This window comes from Temnothorax longispinosus, chromosome 10 (assembly GCF_030848805.1).
Source record: "Temnothorax longispinosus isolate EJ_2023e chromosome 10, Tlon_JGU_v1, whole genome shotgun sequence".
Classification (NCBI taxonomy): Eukaryota; Metazoa; Arthropoda; class Insecta; order Hymenoptera; family Formicidae; genus Temnothorax; species Temnothorax longispinosus.
In genome coordinates, this window is record NC_092367.1 from 1,499,593 (window position 1) to 1,521,312 (window position 21,720).

The window sequence follows — 21,720 nt, forward strand, 5'->3', positions numbered from 1 at the left end:
TCAGGCGTCTAACATCCGTCATCAAAGTACCAACTATTTCGGAGCACCCTGTAGAAGCTGTACATCATTGGGAGGATTGCTTCAATCGATGAAATTGATGTAGCGGATAACTACATAGATTCTCAAGATATCGGCAATTCGATTGATTGTTTCTGCTGTTACGACCGGTTGCGTCAGCGCGGCATTGTACGAAAAAATTGCGCAACGTCCTCGAAGGCCGTCGATTTCTCACATATATCTCGCATTCGCGAGATTTCTTTTTCGCGCTATAACGCAGTAGTATCGCACACGTCACGGATCATTAGACTTGCAAAAGCTGTTCGGCGTATCGGCTTCTCGTTATCGTGTCTCGCGATGCGACGGTACAGTCACTCGAACCGTTCAAAACTGTGCGATATCGAATACTATCGCGCCGAGTCGTGTGTAAAGCGAACAAAGCTACAGAGTTTCGAAACTATCGCGCCGTGTCGGCGTCGGTTAAGCCGCCGGAACGAGGAGGCTCGATCGGATGGTTAAATCCTCGTGCCTCGATGTTGTATCCTGGTTCCGGCATACTTTGGCTTCGGTATAGCGTTACCTAAAAAAGTGGTCGGCGCACGTATACGCAAACAAAGGCTCAGTCCTTTTATTATAGCCCTAATTCGACGTGAATCATGCACCACGCACAAACCGTGTGCAAAATATTATTCTTTTTTTTCCAGCGTAACACTTCGATAATTACTAATTATCAGTTGGCACAGTGTTATTTGCGCTGTAATCCGTGATTCGAACCAAACGATAACTTATCTCTTAAGATGTTCGGAGAAACAATCCAGCTCGCCAAGAATATCCTTACCTCGACCCTATCTCGACGACCTACTTTGTTTACGTCTCCTTTTTCAAACTTTTCACATGTGAGCTTTACGATTCTCGGACAAATGGGCAGTCGAGAAGGAAGTCTCGTCCCTACTCGAGAAGTTCTTGCCAAGCCTTCGCGTCAGTAGAGAATATAAGACGCGTATAATTAAACCCCCGCGGGTTACAGCGTGGTACGTTTCTCTACCCGCGTTATTATCGTAAGACCCGTGGACGGGACGGGTTCGAACGACCGCGGGCACTCGTTATTACGGCTTATTAGCGACTCAATCAGGACGCCTGTAATGAGCGTCTTAAGTATAATCCAGTTCGAGTAGAAATGATTCGGGACGAAACGGTTCCGAACCTGATTGTTCGACGGAGTCAAATCGGTCGACCGGAGAAAGCAGCGTGATCGTAATTACCGTCTCGTCGTTCGTGAGGATCCTCTATCTATTTAGTCGTGTCGAATTATGGACGCGCTCACGGGAGAGGAAGAGTACTGACCCACGACAAGAGCGGAAATCTGTCGGTCGCGGTATTCTTATACGTCGTTTTCAAGCTCGACTCTCTCTCTCTCTCTCTCGGCTCGGCTTGCCTCGTCCTTCCGTAACCGTAAACCGTAAAACACAATGCCGTAAAGTGTATAACGCGACCATTGCGCTGTTGATCTGTCGTAGGTAGGTAAGTGCACGAGAAACCGAGGGATTTGGCTTAGAGGTCATCGGACGGGTGTCCTCTTCCAGCGACAAGATAAGACGTTAATTCGATGCTTCCTGGCTCGATTGAAACCGAGATTTTACAAAGGAGATTTCACCCCCCTCTCCCTCTCGTGTTGCGTAAGAACATACGTCGCGATGTTGAGTCCCACTGGAATCTTGCGCTTCATCTCGAAGTTGTTTGATTGTCGGAGATAAACGCAATTTGATTTCTACACGTATTCATAAATTATATAACGCGAAATACGTACATAGTTCTTATTAATTATTTAATACTAAAAATACCTTTTAATAAGCGTTTAAATTATCAGAAATATTTCGCGGTTTTACATCAAGTACTACAACGCATATATTCTGTAATCTTTTACGAGTGCTATTTTCCTCGTAGCATCTTTCTAATTAAATAACACAATGTGAACTGCGAAAGTAGGAAAATTTGGAGGGAAGGAATTTTCACCGCATGCGCGCCGAGTCAGGCAAGTTTTTAATAGTACAAATTCGACCGAATATGCACCATATTCTCATGGAAGTTTCGAGGATCGTTCGAGAGGGCAAACTGCCAACTACGGTTGCGAGTTGGAAACAAAATTCCAGCCGCGATACGACATCAACACGAAGAGCGAGTTTCTCTCTGTCTATCTCTATCTCTTCCTCTCTCTCTCTCTCTCTCTCTCTCTCTCTCTCTCTTTCAGCCTGTGGCATGTAGGATTACGCATATTTGCGGGGCTCAAAGGGTCGTTCGAGAGGGAATCGGAATCGAGAAACCTGCGAGCGGGTTTACTATGAAAACAGGTACACACGAGTCGTGCGTCGTCGCGGGATAACCGGTTTCCGGTGATGTACATTTGCCGAAACGCCTTAATTACCAGGACCGCCGGTGTACATCCTCTCGTTCGCGTTTCTTTCCAGCCTCCTTTTAAGCAAACACCGTTAGCGGGAATCCGTTAATACCGCGGCAACGGTGGATATCGGTTAAACGAAGCCTGAACTGCATCTGTCACGCTCGGTAAATCATCGCTCGGTAAACTTACTTAGACGCTAGACAATAAAACCTGCCAGGCCAAATGAGCGTGCAGGCGAGTGTGCGCGTAAATTACGCTCTCGGTCTCGATACTAATCTGTCGTAACGCGCGATACTATTAATAAAACCGTATGACTGATGGATAGCTCGAGGCATACGCTCTCAATCTATCGCGGTCGAACGGGGCAACAACGTTTGCCGTCGTCGCAACTTCGCGAATTGTATCTCGCATCTATGAACTCGCCCTGGGAGTGTTTTCCTTCACGCGCGGGCCGCGGAAGAATTAATTAATTGCTGGCAACCGTTAATTACGCAGCAGTAACTAAGCGTCAACTTTTTGTTATCTGAATCTGACGTGAGTTCCTAATTTTCGCCGTCCGGGCAACACGAGTCGCGAACGAAAGATAGCAGCAATTTTCAAGCAACTTCGAACGGCATGTATATATATATGTTATATATAAAGCTCAGCTGAGAGAGAGATAATTATATATGATAGAAAAAATATTGTAACGTGTAAAAAATATTGTAGCGTACGTTTTTATTAATATCTGATGATATACATATATATATAACAACCGCGTTAACATATGCGACTAGAAACTGGAGCAAACCCGAATATATATCCTAATAATACCGGTTAATATGCATGTCGTTAAATCGATATGTAATTACACCAGATACGTTGTTCGCAGTTCATCGCTCTCCTGAACTCTTTGACCTTCTAGCAGTATATCTTGAGGCTTAATCTGCGTACATAATTCCCAAAGATCTAACATAATTGGTTAATTATGCAAAATGGTATCCTATAAAAATCTAAACAAATATAAGGTAATTGAAACTGCTAAGTGAATGGGACAATTTTATAATTCATCAGTAATAAAATAAAAGTTATTGCAAACTCGATGATGGCCGGTGATTACTCATTTTATAAACTGTTTATAAACTCATTATAGTCATTATAAACTGTTAAAATCAATAATTACTATTGGAAGATATAATTACAACACAATAACGGTTATATAAAATTAAATGTATAATTATTAAATATAAAAATTATGTAATGTATTTATTAAATGGTAAAATTATTAAATGTAACAGTACTCATCCTGTCACTCATGTAAAAAATAGATAATATATATAAATGTTCTTGTATAAAATATAATTTAAGTCATATTTAATACTTAGAATCAAATATACAGGAAGAGAGGCATATTAATATGAGTTTCCAAACTTAATATTTCTGGAGAATGTGGTTCAGCAAGCTTTTGAACATAATCCCTAGCACATTAACGACTAGCTAATGACTACAAGCAAATGCAAAAGTCAAGAATTAGGTATATCCATGCTTTAATCCATTTTCTTAAAAGACCCGCTAAGTAAGCTGAATCATAGAAAATTCTCTTTCGTCAACTCCGTCTAGTGCATCGCATCCTTCATGTGCAGAATTTATTAGCGTATATCGCGTTTCATCGCGTTTAATCCCGTAAAGTGCAGAAAAAAAATCTAGCTAAGTTGTACAAATGAACCAACTCGCAATAATTATATAGGACATGTTATAAATATATGCGTTTAATCTTCATTATACTTTCAAAATTTTACGTTGCAAGTAAATGGACCAGATTCGATTCCATTCGTTGCATGTAATTGTTTTACGTGATTTCGCAACGTTTCCTCTATCGATCGTAACAAACAAAACAAAAAACATCATGAACAACGCCCGCAATCTACGATTCGTAAAAAATATGTCGCGTGTATCTATTAACGAATTTTACGCAAACGTCGAAATTCATTCCTCAGCATTTCTAAAACCGAATTCTGAAAATGCTCAAATATCATGAGTGCATCGATTTTTGTATCAAGACTGAAAATTATTAATAAACTAAAACCTCCAACATTGGAAACGCGAAAATCGAGAGTCGGAAATCGTAATTCCTATGGCAGTTTTTCTGCAGAAATCAATTCAATTCGCGGGCGAGGTCAAGGATCGGTACGATTTAGTTCGCTGACACTACGATTTGAGAAACAGCGAAGCCGTGAGTCTCAAGCACGTTGATTCGAGCTACGACAGCGTTCACGAGGTTCATAGTGCAGCGAACGGTTTACTGTTTCTTGCCAAGAGCCTGTCATCTCTCTTTTTCTCTCTCTCTCTTTCTCTTTCCTCGGCATTTCTTGTTTTTCTGTGTCCATCGCTCTTACATTGTAGTCGAGCGCCACAGTGCGCGCCATAGAGCAATACGTTCTGCCCTCTCGCTTCGATTCCCGCTCTAGCCCCGCTCTCTCAGCTGGCCGCGCTCTATTCACGTGTATTACTGAGAGACGAGAGGAGATTACCAGCTCCGGGGCTGTGACTCATTCGTACAGCGTACACCATGGAAGCCATTGCCGTGATAATCCTCTCCAGTTTCTCCTGATGTTGCCAGATCAATAAAATCCTACAGGACGCTGAAGTTCACCGGACTTCAGTTAAATTCATAAGACACTCTAATAATACGGACGCGAGCGAAAATCCCGCTTCGAAAAATACATGTAAAATTCAGGCGCATCTAAAATTGTTACTTAATATATTTTAAATAAAGATTCTCATTCAAGTTTTTAAATATGAGAGAAATCTGTTATCTTCAAGTTACGCGATTGAAGTTTTGCTGCTGCAATTCTCTCGATTTAACGGGAAGTAAAAGCGTGTTATATACGATATAATCGATGTTGCCCTCTCGCATTAACTTCGGAAACGTGCTCGGAAACCGTTTGAAGCGCGCAGATTCCGCGATGCTCTCTTGTTCGCGAGACTAGCCTCTTCCCCCAGCAGCCCCCCCTCCTCTTAACGGACGTATCTTAACGACGTAGGTCACGGAGGCCAAAGAAGCAGTCCATTACTCCGTATCTCCGTGAAGGAATTACTCGCTCGGGAAAAACATGACGTCTCTTATTCCCGGCGACGATGAACGACGTTCAACATCACCCGTAACCTCGAAGCAGCGTGCCGGGAAACGTAACTCCTTCCTTCATGAAAGATCGGAGTTTTAGTCACAAAAATTGGGGTAACGAATTGCTATTTTTACAAAATTTTGAAGAAACTGGACACAGAGGATATTCCGATTTCGGCATTTTTCCGTCTTTTCTCGCTCGAGAAAATTAACGCTAAATATAAGTCAATTTCGTAAATAAAAGATGACCTGGTACTTAGATCTGGGAATCTTCGGAGCTTGTAAAAGAATCCTGAGAGCTTGTAAGTGCGACATCGGACGCTGAGAAGTTAATCTCGGTCTGTCAGTGAAACTTAAGCCGGAGACGCGCGAGCTATCGCGAAACTTTATTTAGACGGTAGGCAAACTCGAACGCGTATTTATCTGCGCTGGCAGATAAAGCGTGGCGCGCGTCTTGGGGCATGGCTCGCGATAAAAATTTCTATTCTGCGCGGAACACCGCAAACACCGATAACGAGCGACTGACGATTACGCCTATCAAAACGGAGGATATTGGATAACGATAGGTGAAACCAAAACAAGCATGCACGAGAACGGCCGCGATTAATTTACAAATTGCGATACATATTTACGAGCGCCGAGAGAACTTTTAATTTCATGTCTCGCGGAACGCGCGCGTGTCTAGTTTGTGATGCGCATCGCGCGTTTACACGCGATGATGAATAATCGCAACGTGGTTACATCATGCCACAAAATATTCCGCTTCAACCAACATTTATCACTTAAAAAAAAAGGAAAACACTCGAAAATATATAGACTATAAGTTAGGAACATTATAATTGATTATTTTCAATTGAAATTTGCTTTGATCGAGTCCGAGATAAATTCAAACTTTGAATAGATAAATCATTTGCATGCGATACATTTTATGACACAAAAATTACTTTTATATGATTTGAGCAATCAAAGTTACTGATAGTAGTTTTAGATATAGTTCCGGAGCGTTCTAAAATTTATCGGCTAATCAATTAACTCGATCGGAAGCCAACAAAAAAAATAATCAGAATCAATACGTTTCGCATTTCGGAGTGCAATTATTCCACAGTGCTGGAAATGAAAATTTCAACGGAGGATTCGCCGGACGGGACGTAGCTCGCTCGAAACCTACAATATGTCGTTTATTAATGCATCTCTGTAAACGCACGCACGGGCGCGCGCGCGCGCGCTGCATAACGAGCAATTAAGAAATTAAAAAAAAAAGGTCGTTAGGCTGCGCCCCACGTTTTAACCGATACACTTTCACGTGCGCCTGATGCCGCGGCAACGGGGATACGCGGGTGCACATTAGGCGTGTCTCCCCCCTGAACCCCATACTCAACTGAGCATGGCGAAACCGGAACCTGAATATATCAACTCAGCCCCCATTTAGTTTCCATCTCGCTCCCGAACCCGCTCGAACGTGTAGCCGCCGTGAAATGGAAATCCGCCCGCAGAAGTCAGGGGAGCGTCGGGCGAATTTTCTTTATGCTCGTTCGTCGTACGTACATCACAATCGCGAATTTTATTCAACCCTCGAACGTCTCAAAATTATCGAAGGATTTATTCAAGGAAACTAAAGCATAAAATTCTCTTGAAATTCGATGTAACTGATATAACAGATATCGGTAACTGGAAAATGTAAAAAATAATCGATATCAATAAATATAATTAATATCAATATATTTGTAAATAATACACAATTATAATTAATATCAGTAATGAATGTAAGATAATCGATATCGATAACTAAGTATAATATAATTAATATCAATACAGTTAGATATAACACGCTTAAACCTGAAAATATTTTAAAAATTAAGCCATTATGATTAATTTAGAGCTTCTTTTACCGATTATGCTCTAAGTGTATCAAACCAAAACGATATTTCTTTATTTTAGACAAATCACAAAATTCTTTTAAAAAGTTATAAGTGATGAGATCTTCTTCGGTGTTAGTCATTATACATATATATATATATATATATATATATATATATATATATATATACATATATATATATAATTTTAATACATTACGTGACACGTAAATACGTGTTTAATACCCCAATCATCGTTATTAATCGACTACGATTCGTTCGAGAAATCCATAAACGAGGTGCACTAAAGACCCTGTACATTTCCAACTGTCGCGTTAGGGCTTCCGCTCGGACGATACGACCCGTCTGCGATTGCGATTAAATCGCCCTCAGACGGGCGTGCGCGCTCCCGCCATGTGTACCGCCGGCCATTTAATCCGTCATCGCGTCGTCCCGGCGTCGTACGCGGCTTTAACCTTCACCTTGAACACGCCCTGCGCGCACGAAAACTATTTTAGGGTCGTCCGACCACCCTAAGAGAGAAAGAGAAAGAGAGACACGCACACGCATAAGCGTAGGCTCTCTCCCGCGGCCAGGAGCCTGCATTCTAATCTCGGTGCCGCATCGCGCGGCCGCCGCTCGATCGAATTATCACACCTCCCTCGCACTTTACGTTTCTCGCACGTGCCGCAATCGCAACTACCCAGAAATTTTCGCAAAATTGCACGGTGTAAGGATAGCGGCAGCCGCCGACGTCACGCGCTCTGCCGAGAGTCGCGACGCGATCGTGCACGAAGGGGGCAGAGCCTGCCCTAATTCACGCGATCCTTGGACGTGGAACTGCAACTTAGCCGCGAGGAAACTGCGGATCCGGTAATTTTTGGTTCGTTAAGATGTTATCGGCAAAATGGGTAATTTGCATCTCGACCGGTTCGCCGTCGGAACCGTCGAATAAAATCGCGGGCCACTTACCGCGGCGACTACACGCTGCACTGCAGAAATTACTAAGTGCGAGCGGAAGATGTACGACGATACAAAGTCTCGCCGCGCCGCGACATCGCGCTTGTAATCCCCGGCTATTCTACTCTCGCGTTCAACGCTCCGATCATTTATTCATTCGCGAGAGAACGTCGGAAAAAGCGGCGACGTCCCACACAATCGCGTGGAAATAGCATCGGTGAATTAGCGTGGGTGTCTCAGTGAGTCAAGATGATTCACTGCTGCACTATAACGGAGGTAAACTACCGTGCGATATCTTAGTTACGACTGCATAATTATACTCCGCTTAAAGTGCCGGAAGTAGATTTGAGAGAAATCTTTTGAGATAAATCAGATAAATTGTGAGTACAAAGTTTCGCTTTCGTTCAAACATTCCCGGAAAAACCGTCGGTAGCCGACGTAATAAAGAACCGGAGATTTTATTGCATCGTTGTTCCCCCGGTTCCCGTGTAAAGAAAGTAGCAAGTGTGGCACGCATCTGTGAATACACACCAGTAGAATGGTGTATCCTTCACCAAATATTTACAGGATCCGAGCGAAGAGCGCAAAAAGGACGCCAGGATAAGAAACGCGCGCACGCTCTTGGCGAGCAATAAACGGCTGATCGTGGAGAGCACGAGACAGACATATTCATTTGTAAAACAAGAATTCAACGTTAAGATATTCAGTGAACCGTGCAGAGCTCTCGATGATGAGCGTCGTAATCATCGAAGAAAGCGGTAACTTCCTTACTAGAGAAACTAATCGGCCGTAGAAAATGATTTATAACATCCGAAGCTAGACGTTTAACCGCGATGTAACTATCGTGGAAGAGATACACAAGAGGGGACCGATATTTACGCGAGACAGTCCGCCATTATCCGGGACCCTTCAATTATCGGACGGACGTTGACATTCCCGCATCTCGTTCGAGCGATTCGCTCCGTTTCTCCGCCTGCTGGACCTTAGGCTCCGAGTTCGACACACCACTCGGAATTCACCCTAACATTCACAGCCGTTAGGAATGGAACGGCGCAAAAACACGTGTCGCCCGTGGACGCGCTCGAGAAAACAAATAGGGGAGGGGGGGTCCTAGAACACCCTTCGGGAGGAACCCGAAACACCATCTCTTTCCCTGCGAAACTCGATGCCGCGGATTATATATGGTCCCACCCTCCTTTGCCAAAACAATTCGTTTTGATTTCCACGGTAGGAAGATCAAGACTCTAAATCTCGTAACTCGTAACGTAACGTCTCATTTGCCAAGTAGCCAATTCTCTTGATTTTAAAGATCCTGACTGGAGTAACTGGATTCCTAAACATTACCATTAAATATGAATGATGATAAATTATTTATCATCTGAGAATAAAGCATAAAATAGAACAAAGGCGCAAGATCGTGTAAAATCGCGTGAAACAATCGGAGAACATTTTTAACAACTATCCTTTAACGAGTTTGAAAAATTCATGATGGAGATACGTTATACATATGTAATAGATATTTGGAAACATATACGGAAGATATGATGGCGAAACTCAGGTAAAAAATGCGAAATGTAAGGAGTAACAGCGCGACAGAGAGGTATGCGACGCCGCGGCCGTAGGAAACGGCGCAATCGCGTTAGTTGCGCTAATTGAGGTAATTAACCACAATTAATTAGAAGCAAAAGAGAGACCGCTCGGGAGAGACCGGTGGAAATCATTCTACGGCTGATTCGACGAAAGCTTGATTCGATGGCGACTCGCGGCCGGCGGATTTCAGAGAAACCGCCGTCTGTCATGTGAAAATTTAACTGAGAGGTCCAATTAGGGAAATCAACCGAATCAAGCGCTCGCGCGAGCGAACTCTGCGTGTATCTGCGCGCGCGTTTCTCGTGCGTGCAATAATTATTATCGCAAGATCTTTCGTATGCGAGAACACGTTGTAATGTCTCATAAATATTTTTCGAGAGTACAACACTTTGATAACATCGAAGCGCTCGCGTTTTATTTTTGCGGAGAGCGGCTACGCCGAATAAAAAAGCATGTAATTACGACGCAACGCGAGCAAGAATTTAATAAAGTTAAATCATTTAAGATTCTTATGGACGTTTGAGACGCAGGTCATTTCTTGATTGTTTGTTTGTCAAACAGTTTCTTTCAAGAGAGACTAATAGAATGGAAGAATAGAAAAAACTTGTAGATGTATAGTGTATACACAGCTTGAGGTTACGACTGCCTCTTCAGATAACGACGAAGATCGTGACTATGGACTTACGCATTTATCATTCTAGAATATGTTAACCTTTTTAATCAGTTATCGTATCGATCAATCAACGGGCCGAACCCCGAGGAGAAATGAAATTCAGCGACATATTTTTAGTCTGAGTCCGAAAACGTATATCAAACTTTATCTTCTTTGATTTCTTTCGTCCCTAAGGACGAGAGGGGACAGAACAAGGGATAAAAAGGAACCCTCGTAACCGTATCATCGCGGATTTTCTATCGAATCGTCAATAGACATGGCTTAATCCATTATGTAAAGGTTGTGTTCGATTTAGATATAGTTCTCTAGGCATATATGCGTATTCTCGTAATATAAATAACGAGAAATAGTGAAATACGATATATAAATATAAATAACAAAATACGACTACAAAGATATCGAAAGATAATCGAAGAAAAAAATGGAGCGCTGAGTGTTTACAGAAATTCGATTATAGCACAACAATACCTATATATATAAAATCTTTAATTAATCAAATCAATTTAAATTATGAAATTGTATTTTAAGTCCCGAAGGAAAGACGGAGGAAAGTCGCTAAAATGAACGCTGACGTTGTCCGTTCGTCAGTCTGCATAATCGCGAAACGTACGAATTTCGCGTCTGCTGGAATATTCCACGTGTTACGGTTCACGAAACGAGAATAGAGACTGAATAGGGTGCCGGCTCTCTCGTGGGCGCCACTTCTCTGTCCCACAATACACGAGATACCGGAGGCGATTCTACATGCATCGCGTCTCGACGCGAAAGAATGCGAGGGTTCGCCGGAAGAAAGAAAGAGAAAGAGAAAGAGAAAGAGAAAGAGAAAGAGAAAGAGAAAGAGAAAAAGAGAGAGAGAGAGAGAGAGAGAGAGAGAGAGAGAGAGAGAGAGATCAACATTTTGGAGATGCAATATACGCGCGCTATTCATCCTCGTCGGGCAAACGCTTTCAACAACAACGAAGTTAGCAACCCGTGTTCGGATCTTTTTACGGCGAAAGAAATTACTCGTTGCTGTCGGAATCAATATAACGTCAAATAAAAAATAAAAATTTTCTCGTTTACACGTAAAATGTCGTTCCAAGAATCTAAAAATCAAGTGTAAAAATATGTTACGTGAAGCGCATACGCGTAATATATTTTTTTTACACAAATGGGCAACCCAGTATACGTCCGCGCTTGTGTATGTACACGTGTATAAATCATCTCGCAAAATTCCGGGGAAATTGGCGGTGCGGCTTTCGTACAATTTTGCAAACTACACAAAAGGTTGGGAAAAAAATTAAAAAGAGACGGTTGGCGGAATGCAGAAGCGACGAACGACGAAAAGGTGGAGTTTCAACCACACACGGGCCGCCCGTCAATCATACGAGAAATTCTCACAATGTGCACAAAGAAAGAATTTCCCGTGCATCTACCTCGAGGCTGAAGAACCAGCGCGGCGAGAGATTTACGTTCGTCTCAAACGCGAGAAACTTTGCAATATTTTGATCACATGTTCCCAAGGATTGCGTAACGCTATCTGATTGCGCGCAAGCGTGCTTGTACTTCCTGCATTTTTAACAGTTTGAATTATGATCAAATTCTTTGATCAACATCCGCCGATTTTCATCTCACTACTCGTTTCTTTAATTATATATCTACAAGTCAAACTTAAAGTCAATCTAAGTAAATCAAAACTCTTAAAGATATTATCATTTTTGAAAAATATGCTTTCGTCATCATTTTGCATAAAATTAAATGAAAAGTATTTTAATCAGTAATTATTCAATAAGCATTGTGATACTTGAATATTTTCGTTGGCAAAAAGTTGACTCAACGTTTGTCTAAAAAAATATATAGTAAAGGATACAATAAAAAATTTACATTTCGTGACTTGATAGAAACTTCTAAAAGTATACGTTGGTATCGTGGCGGTTCGTACGAAATCTCCGTTACGATCGATCGAGGATCGAGAGAGAAACGAGAAAGGGAGCGGACGGGCACAGAAGCTACGAATTTTTGTACGAGCGCGGAGCGGCCTGGGGGCAGCGGGAAAGGCGGGGGAATAGCGAACGCGCGAGTGGGGGAGGAAGGGCGAGGTTAAGCCGAGCTAAGAATGCGGGGGAGAAGAGGGAGCGAGAGCGTGGAGAGTAGGGCACGGATGGTGAACAGCTGCCGGTGTCTGTAGTGGCCGTTTTGTGTGAACGTGCCCCCATAACCCTCATACCTCCCCCTTCCTCCCGGGCCCTTCATCCGTCCATTCGTTCGTCCCTGGCCGCGCCGCTTCTCGGGAATAAAGGCGCGCTCGCGACCGACGCGCAAGGCGCGCGTGTGCACGCACGACACAATAGGTACGCACGCGATCGAGAAGCCGAAAATCTCCCGAGATGAGGAAAGGTCGCGACACGCGCCTCTACGCGAGCTATCGGACGAACGGGAACGGCTTTGTTCAAGGGGTTCGAAATCTCTCGGCGATGAGAAAACAAACTTTCCTCGTCGCAACGAAATCCCACAAGGAAACATCTCGCCGAAGTTTACGGAGAACGGTTTGATAAGAGACACACAGGAATGTATACCTCGAGTAATTTATGTTCCTTAGGTTTATAGATGTCAGATAGCACGCAGGCACGAGACGTTTAGATTGTCAGTCACAGTCTTATCGTAAAATTATACACACATAATTTTCGTTAGGATTTTCCGTTAGAACGATACCTCGCTCGTCACGTCTCGCGGCTTCGAATAACAAACCTAAAAATCTCCGAACCGCGCGTTATCGTACCGAAAGATAGAAAACAGGGTGACGCGATACAAAAGTTGCATAATCACAGCGGAACCGGGCTGGTCCGCGCCTTTCTGCGGCACTTATATACCGCGCCTGTGATTTATTCCTAAAGAATTCGCTATCGCGTTCAGTGGTCCGTGAAAGGAACCAATCTTACGAAATAATTAATACGATCTATTCCGGGGCTATATATATGTATACTTAGTCGATACGATAGCTCGAGACGAGAATCGCTGCCGAGTGCCGACATCATAATGGTGTATAAATGCTATGTATTCTACAACCCTCTTTTCTGTTGAGACAACGCGGCACACCACTGCGTATATCCGACATTTCCTGTCGGTGATGATTTATGACATCGCATTATTGCGGGGTTGATCCGAAAGTAAGGCGACCATAACTTCTTAGGCGTGTTTATAAAATGGGAAGGAAAGACATAGGACATTTATAATTCTTGAAACGCGAACGAAACTCTATTTGTGTTTTATATATATTCTTTACTAATTATAAACATCATTATGGCTTTATTTTTAATTATCCCTCGAGTGTACCACTTAACACACGAGTCTCACATTTAAGTACTGTACAAATAAATTGCGGTTGAAAGAAATACATCTTCCTGTCAAATCACACGCTGCAAATACGTGATTAGGCGTTTCCGAAACCCGTGAGAACATTTCAAGAAAAGATGTCTCTTGAGCAACAAGAATGTCTAGTCACCCTATTCAGGAACTCGCGCAGACGTGAAATAAAATAAGATATAAAAAAACACTTGCTAATTCCGTCTCTTCTTCCACTTTTGCTTCCTCCAAAGATCGCAACCGGTAAGAGAGAGCGATTGTCGGTCGCAATAGACACGAGATCGAGAATGAAGCACGAACGGGAAAAAAGCGAAGAAGACCGGTAGTGCGGGGAAAAAAAGCGCGTGATCGCAGGAAACCATTTACCTTCCTTTTTGCCGAGAGACGCGCATCGCCGTTTTTACGGAACGGCGCTTCATTGCTATGCATCGCGCATGAACATCTTCGCATCCACGCGAAGTTTTTAATCATGCGGCGTTCGCCGCGCGTCACGTCGCGGCGTTGTGCCGCCACGTGCATGGGCGTATACGCGTGCACGTAAAAGATCGCAATTGACTTTACTAACGATAACACGACTCGTCAAGTTCGCGCTCGCGATCGCCGCGATCCGGAGAACCAGTCCGGACCGTTTCTATTATTCTTAGCATCAAGTTTCTCTGAACTACGAGTAAGACTAATTTATCCAAAGTCATTCTTGCTCGCGTGCAAAGCAATAAAAAAAAATCGCAGTGCGCTAAACTTTTCCCTATAAACTCCCACGTCATCTTTGTCAATTCCTTTAAGTCCACGAATCTGATGTGTATCATTTCGATCGAAAATCAACAAATTGTGCCGGCCGCGCCGCCGCGCCGCGAGATAATCGAATATGGCGGGTGTGCCAATGCGCATTAAGCCTAACCGGGGCCGGCTTTCCTTAATGCACACGGCCGCACGGTATCCTGCCGCACGGACGGTATCGCCCAGGGATTCTCATTCGGGCCCGGCGGGCCAATTAGGCCGGATGAAATCACGCGGCGCGGCCGTAATGCGTGAGAACCGCGCACCGCTCTGGCGCGGCGCGCGGTTTAAGGCGCGAGAACTGGTTCCGAGAGGCCTACCCTGATCGCGAGCATCTCTTCCCAAGGCCCCCGTGTCCCGACGTTAAACGCGGCGCGTAGATGTTGCGAGAGAGCTCCTCGGGACTGTCTGAAATTAAACGTCGGGGACAAGGAGCCCCGGCGAGCTCACCTTTCCTCGGGGGCCCCCGGGCCTTCGCCCATTCGAAACGCGGGGCCCTCCTGGCTCTCTCCCTCGCCTCCCGCGCCTCCCTCTCAGCCCCGACCCCCGACCGATCGACCGCCTCCGCTACGGCTGTGTCTTTTGCTTTATTTCTTTCTCATCTTCTTCCTCCTTCCCTCCTCGACTCTACCCCGCCTGCCTCTACCTGGCGAACGTTACGAAACGTATCCTCGGATCCTCGTAGATCCGAGAGCTCGGAATTTCATGGACGAAGAAAAAAAAGGACGCCGCGCGTGTAAAGGTAGTGAATAACATTTGAGATCGATTGACCAAGATGAGGCACACAAAACGTATGTTACGATCGGACAGGCTTCATCCATTACTGATAATTATTAAGATATTAAATTGATACATGAGCCTTAAGTGGTCTAGTGGAATGGAATGTTGTTTGCTATCTGGTCTAGGATTCGTCATGTAAATTATGAAAAGAATACGTCGAAATGTTTTCATCGGAGAATGAACTGTCAATAGATTATTATTGGAAGTAGATTACGGGCGAATTTTTCTCGATCATACGTCCTGCGTGTTCCGAAGTATATATTTTCGTGTTGAAAGAGAGCTAAATATTTCCCGTAAAATCTAAACGGGCGGCGATTACACAATTTGAGGGTTAAGCTTGGTATATATTTATAGGGGAGGAGGAATGTGCGCGCGGGTTATTTGGTATATAACCGGAGAACGGGGCCTGTGGAATGAAATATCACGTGCACAAAGAGTGCGCCTCGGCCACGCGGTGGTTCTCCGTCGTCAAGTGGACAATATCTTCTCGTGTTACGACGACGTTACCGCTGTCGAATAAAACGAAACGACGCGCGCACACAAAGACGCGCTTCAGGCTTCGCAGGCCCTCCCCATTGGCCACATACGTGCCTGAGATATCGCGTTATAATTTGTTGTTACTGACGGCGAGACGTCACGTCGTGAAACATTCATGTCTCACCTTACTTTACCTCCTGCCTCTTGCGGCTACGAACGCCTTCAACGTGCGTGTAAATCGATATTGATCGTCGAAAAATACATTCCCTTCTTCCTCCCGCGTTGCACATAACAGATCAAAGTAGCTAAAATCCAATAATTCTAATCTCCAAATCAACATTTTCATCTTTTCACATATTTAGTGTCAGTTTAGCGCGCATTAATGGCTTTTTCAAAAAGTATAATATATCAAAATATCATAGAGATCCATAAACATACTTGCTTAACTGAAATAAAGATTTCGTTGAACAGAATCAAGACAAAAAATTATATTGGAGACTCGAGTTGAAAGCTAGTCTCCCGACTAGCATTAATCAAATAAAGAATATAAAGATGACTGATTGACCATCTCCTTTCTCTCTCTCTCTCGTTTCCCCTCGTCCCAAAGTGTCTGCCACGGAAAACTATCGAAACATCTTTCGTGTGTACACACGAAAATTCCTCCCCCGATCGCCGGCGCGGCGGTTCGATCGCGAGCAGAGCGAAGGTTCCGCGCGCGCGCCCGGAACAAAGAAACCCAATGCCGCAATGCCTTCGCGCCGTTTTTTATGGTTTACTCCAAATCCCGTTAGAGGATTTCACCTCGCCGGCGCGTTAAAAAGAAAACGACAGAAGCGTGTCGAGCGGGGCGAGGTCGACAACCGCAGCTTTCGACATCTTGAATCCGAGAATGATTCGCGAGTATGGCCGTACCCGGCCGAGGGCAACGCGGTATTTATTTTCCTTCCGCGAATAGTTAGCTAGGCGTAATCGATGATGAAGTCCCCTGGAGCTGTTCCGAACATATCCTATCGATCGTATCGACGCTTCTCTTTCTCTCTTTCTCCTCTCGTCGTCCCGCGTGCAATCTCTCACGATTCAATTCAACTTATAACTTCTGTTATACATAATAATTTGATAATTTATTTATTAGCGGCATTATGCAATACCTCCCTAGCGTTAATTTCCCCGCAATTAAATGCTCGTTAACGCCGTCCCGACGCTATCTCCGCCATCTCTTTGTCGGCGCGGAGAGAAACAAGAGAAATTAATTTACGGCGGCGCATAAATAGATCGGGAAGAGGCAGAAAATAATAACGAGAGCGGCGAAATAATGAAAACTCTCAAAGTTGCGCGTAAACATCTATATAATTCCCTCGAACGACACGATGATGGGCGGTCTCTGGAGCATCTTCCGGAGATGAGAAATACTCGGTATCTCGGCGGGTGCCGAGCAGAACGAGCACGAAACAGGAATACACGCGCGACGATACGCGATACAAGAGGAAGAAGAGGGCGTCGAAGACGAGGGCGAGGTGTATTCGCCGGGATGCGGAGGATGCTTATACTTGAATAGGAACCGGAACTCCGCGGTCCGTGCTCGGAATCGGCTACGCGATCGCACGCGTACGGGCCGCGCATATGAATCAGATAAGAGAGACGGCCGGAGGGGTTTCCTACCGCGGTGGAGAAGGAGGAGATAGGAAAAGGAGGGAGGCTGTCGGCTGTTCGTCATTGATTTCTTCGACGTGCGCGAAAATAAATCTGCCCTGTCTCTACGTACGGAGATGACGGACGGAATCGCGAAACCGCAGAAACGAATCGAAAACCGCGCGACGAGATTGCCGCTCTTATGCTCCACGGAAACCAGATCACGACTATCGGAATCGTGAAATTAACGACAGACCGTTCTCTCGTCCGGAGAGGCGGGAGAGGGTAGAAAAAGAAGAACTTATTCTGCATAGAAGTCATCCGGCAAGTGTCGTTGCATACAAGAAAAAACGTAGGAATGTCAGTAAATTATCGGAGAATACATTTAAATTATTTCTCCAGTGTCAGATTAAAAGTAATTCGCAGACCGTACAAGTAATATCTACTAATAAATAAAATTGGATAAATACAAATCATAAATTGTATACATCTAATTTAACGTAATCGAGAGAAAAAGCAAAAATGTACTTTTGATATATTTTTAACACAACAATATTAAACCAAAAATACACCCCTAGTATAGTTTTGCTCAAAAGTAAACTAATTTTCTATAAGAACTACAATTTCAGATTTTACAAAATGGATCTGATAAATTTCCGGACTGCACAGTATTTTTATTCTTTCGATTATACGAAACGTCTGAGTTCGATTGAATCAAATCTTATCGATACCTTCCAATATCACTATGTCAAGTTATCATCTACCTGAAATGTCTAGACTCGCCTTTTTCATGTATTTCCAGTGATGAAATGATCACAAATATCACAAACGCTGTTCTCATATTCGGCATATAATTTTTTTATTGGCTCGCGTTAAAACTAGATGTAGAAGTACTCATAATCCGATCTTATATTTAAGTCTTAAGTCTAGTCATAGAGTATTAAAGCGATCTTAATACTCCAATAAAATGATCGTATGGCGTTTCGAGATACGAGAGTACGAAAGTAATGCCTCCTAATTTTTTTCTTTCGAATCTGGCGCCACAAAAAATTTTGCGTTTCAATGAGTTGTTATTTGAAGTCTCTAGTTGCATTATGTCAAGTGGCGTTGTGATCAGGTAAGTACGTGACTGTGTCACAGGAGCAGGTCAAACTGGTGTGTGTTTCAGATATGCGTATACCAAAAGTACAAGAGCAGTGATTAAATTTCTTACCGTGGAGGAAATGAGTTCCAATGGCTGTGTTCAGCGGAGAAAACAACTCAATGAGCGCACATTGATTCTTTATTACGATTGGTTTCTACACTTGAATCCAGAGAAGAAGGCAAGAACCTGTCATTTTAAAAAATCACTGATAAACGCAACCATTGAAATCCGTGCGCGTCTCAGAGATGTTTATGATGACATCATTTCTGAAATACGAATGGATTTCAATAGGACTCATTTCTTCCAAGAAATTCAATCACCGCCCTTGTCTGTTACGCATATCTGAAACACACATCAGTTTGAACTGCTCGTGTGACACGTAACTGACTCACAACGCCACTCAACATAGTGCAATTAGAGACTTCAAGTAACAACTCACATTTTCTATGGCACCAGATTTGAAAGAAAAAAAATTAGGAGACATTACTTTCATACCGACCCTCGTAGTACTTAAAGTAGACAAGCGAAAAATGGACCTTCTTTTAAAGTAAAATATTTAAGAAATAAAAAATTCTGAGTATTTGAACCTTTTGCACATAATTCTATATTCTTTTATGGTTATTTAATAACTCCCGTTATTATATTAATATTTCTTAATAAGTTAATATTAATATTTCTTTTAAAATAACCATAAAAGATAGAATCGTGTGCCAAAGTTTCAAATACTCAGTTTTTTGTTTCTTAAATATTTAATTTAAATATTTAATTTAAAAAAAAAGATAAATTTTTGCTTGTCAAGGTTCTCTATTATAGCCCGTTAAGACGATCTTAAACAGGTGTAAGATCGGACCATGAAAACCGGCCGTAATACCGAAATTTTGTTTATTATCTTACCGTTTGGTTCAAGATTATGGAAAAGTATTCTCAGCACATATCGGTACACGAAGTATACCAACATTCGGCACATGCTACATGAACATTCGAGCAATGTAAAATTTTTATCGCGTCAAACAGATGTCGAACTAACAAAATGGCACATGGACCCGGGAGAGAATTAACTGCCTTCTACGCGTTTCCCGAAGGAGGAGACGAGCAAGAAACATGCTTCTTGCCCAGGCAACGACAGGTCCGTAATTCTCTTTGACCCTGCTAACCTTGAATCGAGCGCGACGACAAGCTCGCATAAATGCGTAAACACAAAAAGGCGGAATGTCCACAAACAAGAGACGATAATAAATATCTTAACGGCCGCGGTGTCTGCAAAAACGTGCGCGGGCAAAACCGGCATTTTCCTGTTATAAAATTTGACGGTGCAATCGACGAAAAAAAAAACCCAAGATATATCCCAACAATTTATCCCGATTTGCTCCGATTAATTTACCGTCGTAGCAATACCGTGAAACGGATGCATTTCAACAATCAACGGAAATAGGTTCGTGCCCCCGGTAAAAATTTCAATATTTCGTCACAATGACTCCTGTTCTGCGTAAAGTTTCGAGAAATACACAGTTTGAGAGTTCTTACTTCGACTCCAGGACGACATGTCGTTCGCGCACGAACAGCAAAATCCATCGCCTGTCGCCGGCCGCGGAAAAAGGGGGAAGGGGGAGAAGAAAAATTTCTAACCGGGGAAAAAAAAAGACGTACTTTTCCCCGGATGGCGGAGCATCCCGGATGGACCGATACTCCAGACTCCAGACGGACTCGACGCCCGTATTCGATCGAAATTCTCCCGAGACTTCCACGTGATCGCCGGCGACAGACGAGATCGCGTCTCGCGAAGCCGGCTTCTCTCTCCGGCCGGTCGGACGCGCGTACGCGGGACTTTACGGGGTTTTTGCGGCCGGAGTAACGGAAATCCCGGGGCGGCGACAGGCGGGTCCGCGAGCGCGAGGCGCTCGCTCGCCCGAGACACGATTACACGCTAGCACTCACCGTACGCGGCGTGGCGTCCTCGTCGGATCCGCAAAGGAAGGCACGGGCCGCAAACCGTCGGGGATCACTCCGCAAATCAACGGACACTTCACTCGCCGAGACGCCGGGTCACTGCGTTCGTCTTGGCCGCTCGACTGCGCTTGTGCAATGTGCGTCTCCCCCCGGCAGCCGGCAGGTTAGGTGCGCCGGCCGCCGCGCTCGCGTCGCCCTGGTGACGCCATCTGGCGGCGTCGCGGCGAACGACGGCGACGGACTCGCGAAAGCGCGCGAAACCTCGAAACGCGGGTTTATCCGAATAACGCTCACGAGGATCCTCGATTAAGGGCGTGTGTTTCGTTAGATGCGGTGGACACGAAATTGGAATTTCGGTAAATTGTGTCTAAGGTCATTTACCGCTGATTGTATTTATGTGCAACTCGATAATTGTCCGATATTTTTCCTGAAATACTCCCGATACCTACTTATTCTCGCTTACGACAAAAGAACTACAAGCAGTGAAAAGCGCGGCAAAGAAAAAATGATCGCGATCACTGCCTCACTACATTATTATATGTATATACATTTAAATGTATTGCCAAAAACTGTTTAACCGTATTTAAATACAGTCGTCATTATATGTTTATTAAATACTACCACGTGCTACGTATTTAAAATTTGCTAAACATGTAACGCATGCGTGTATTCAAATTATAAATCATACGCTTGATCGATCTGCGGGAAATGTACATACAAATATAATAAAATTAAAATTATTTCAAAAAAAGCTCTAAGTATTTGAAACCAATTGCAATGGCATTAAAATCAAATAATTAATATTGTTCTTTTATTTTAACATTTTTATTTATATTTAACAATGTTTAATTTATTCTCAATGTTATGAAATAATTTATACACACATTTAGAATATGGATATAATATGAACGTTTGTAAATTTAAGCATATACATAAATTACATCTAAATAGATATGTCGATTGCACCAGACATATCAAGAAACACGTTATCGTGTCTCGCAACAAGTACACGCGCAGCACGAGACGTCATATATCTTTACACGAAGG

At 43.4% G+C, this 21,720-nt stretch overlaps 1 protein-coding gene across 1 annotated transcript in view; it reads right to left on the reverse strand.

Annotated features, from left to right (window-relative positions):
• Positions 1–20,820, reverse strand: part of LOC139820585 (uncharacterized) — a 95,933-nt gene extending 75,113 nt beyond the window's left edge. The window contains exon 1 of the mRNA XM_071790959.1: positions 20,662–20,820. The gene's annotated coding sequence lies outside the window, so the exon portion shown is untranslated. The remainder of the gene's footprint in view (positions 1–20,661) is intronic.
• Positions 20,821–21,720: the final 900 nt, after the last annotated feature.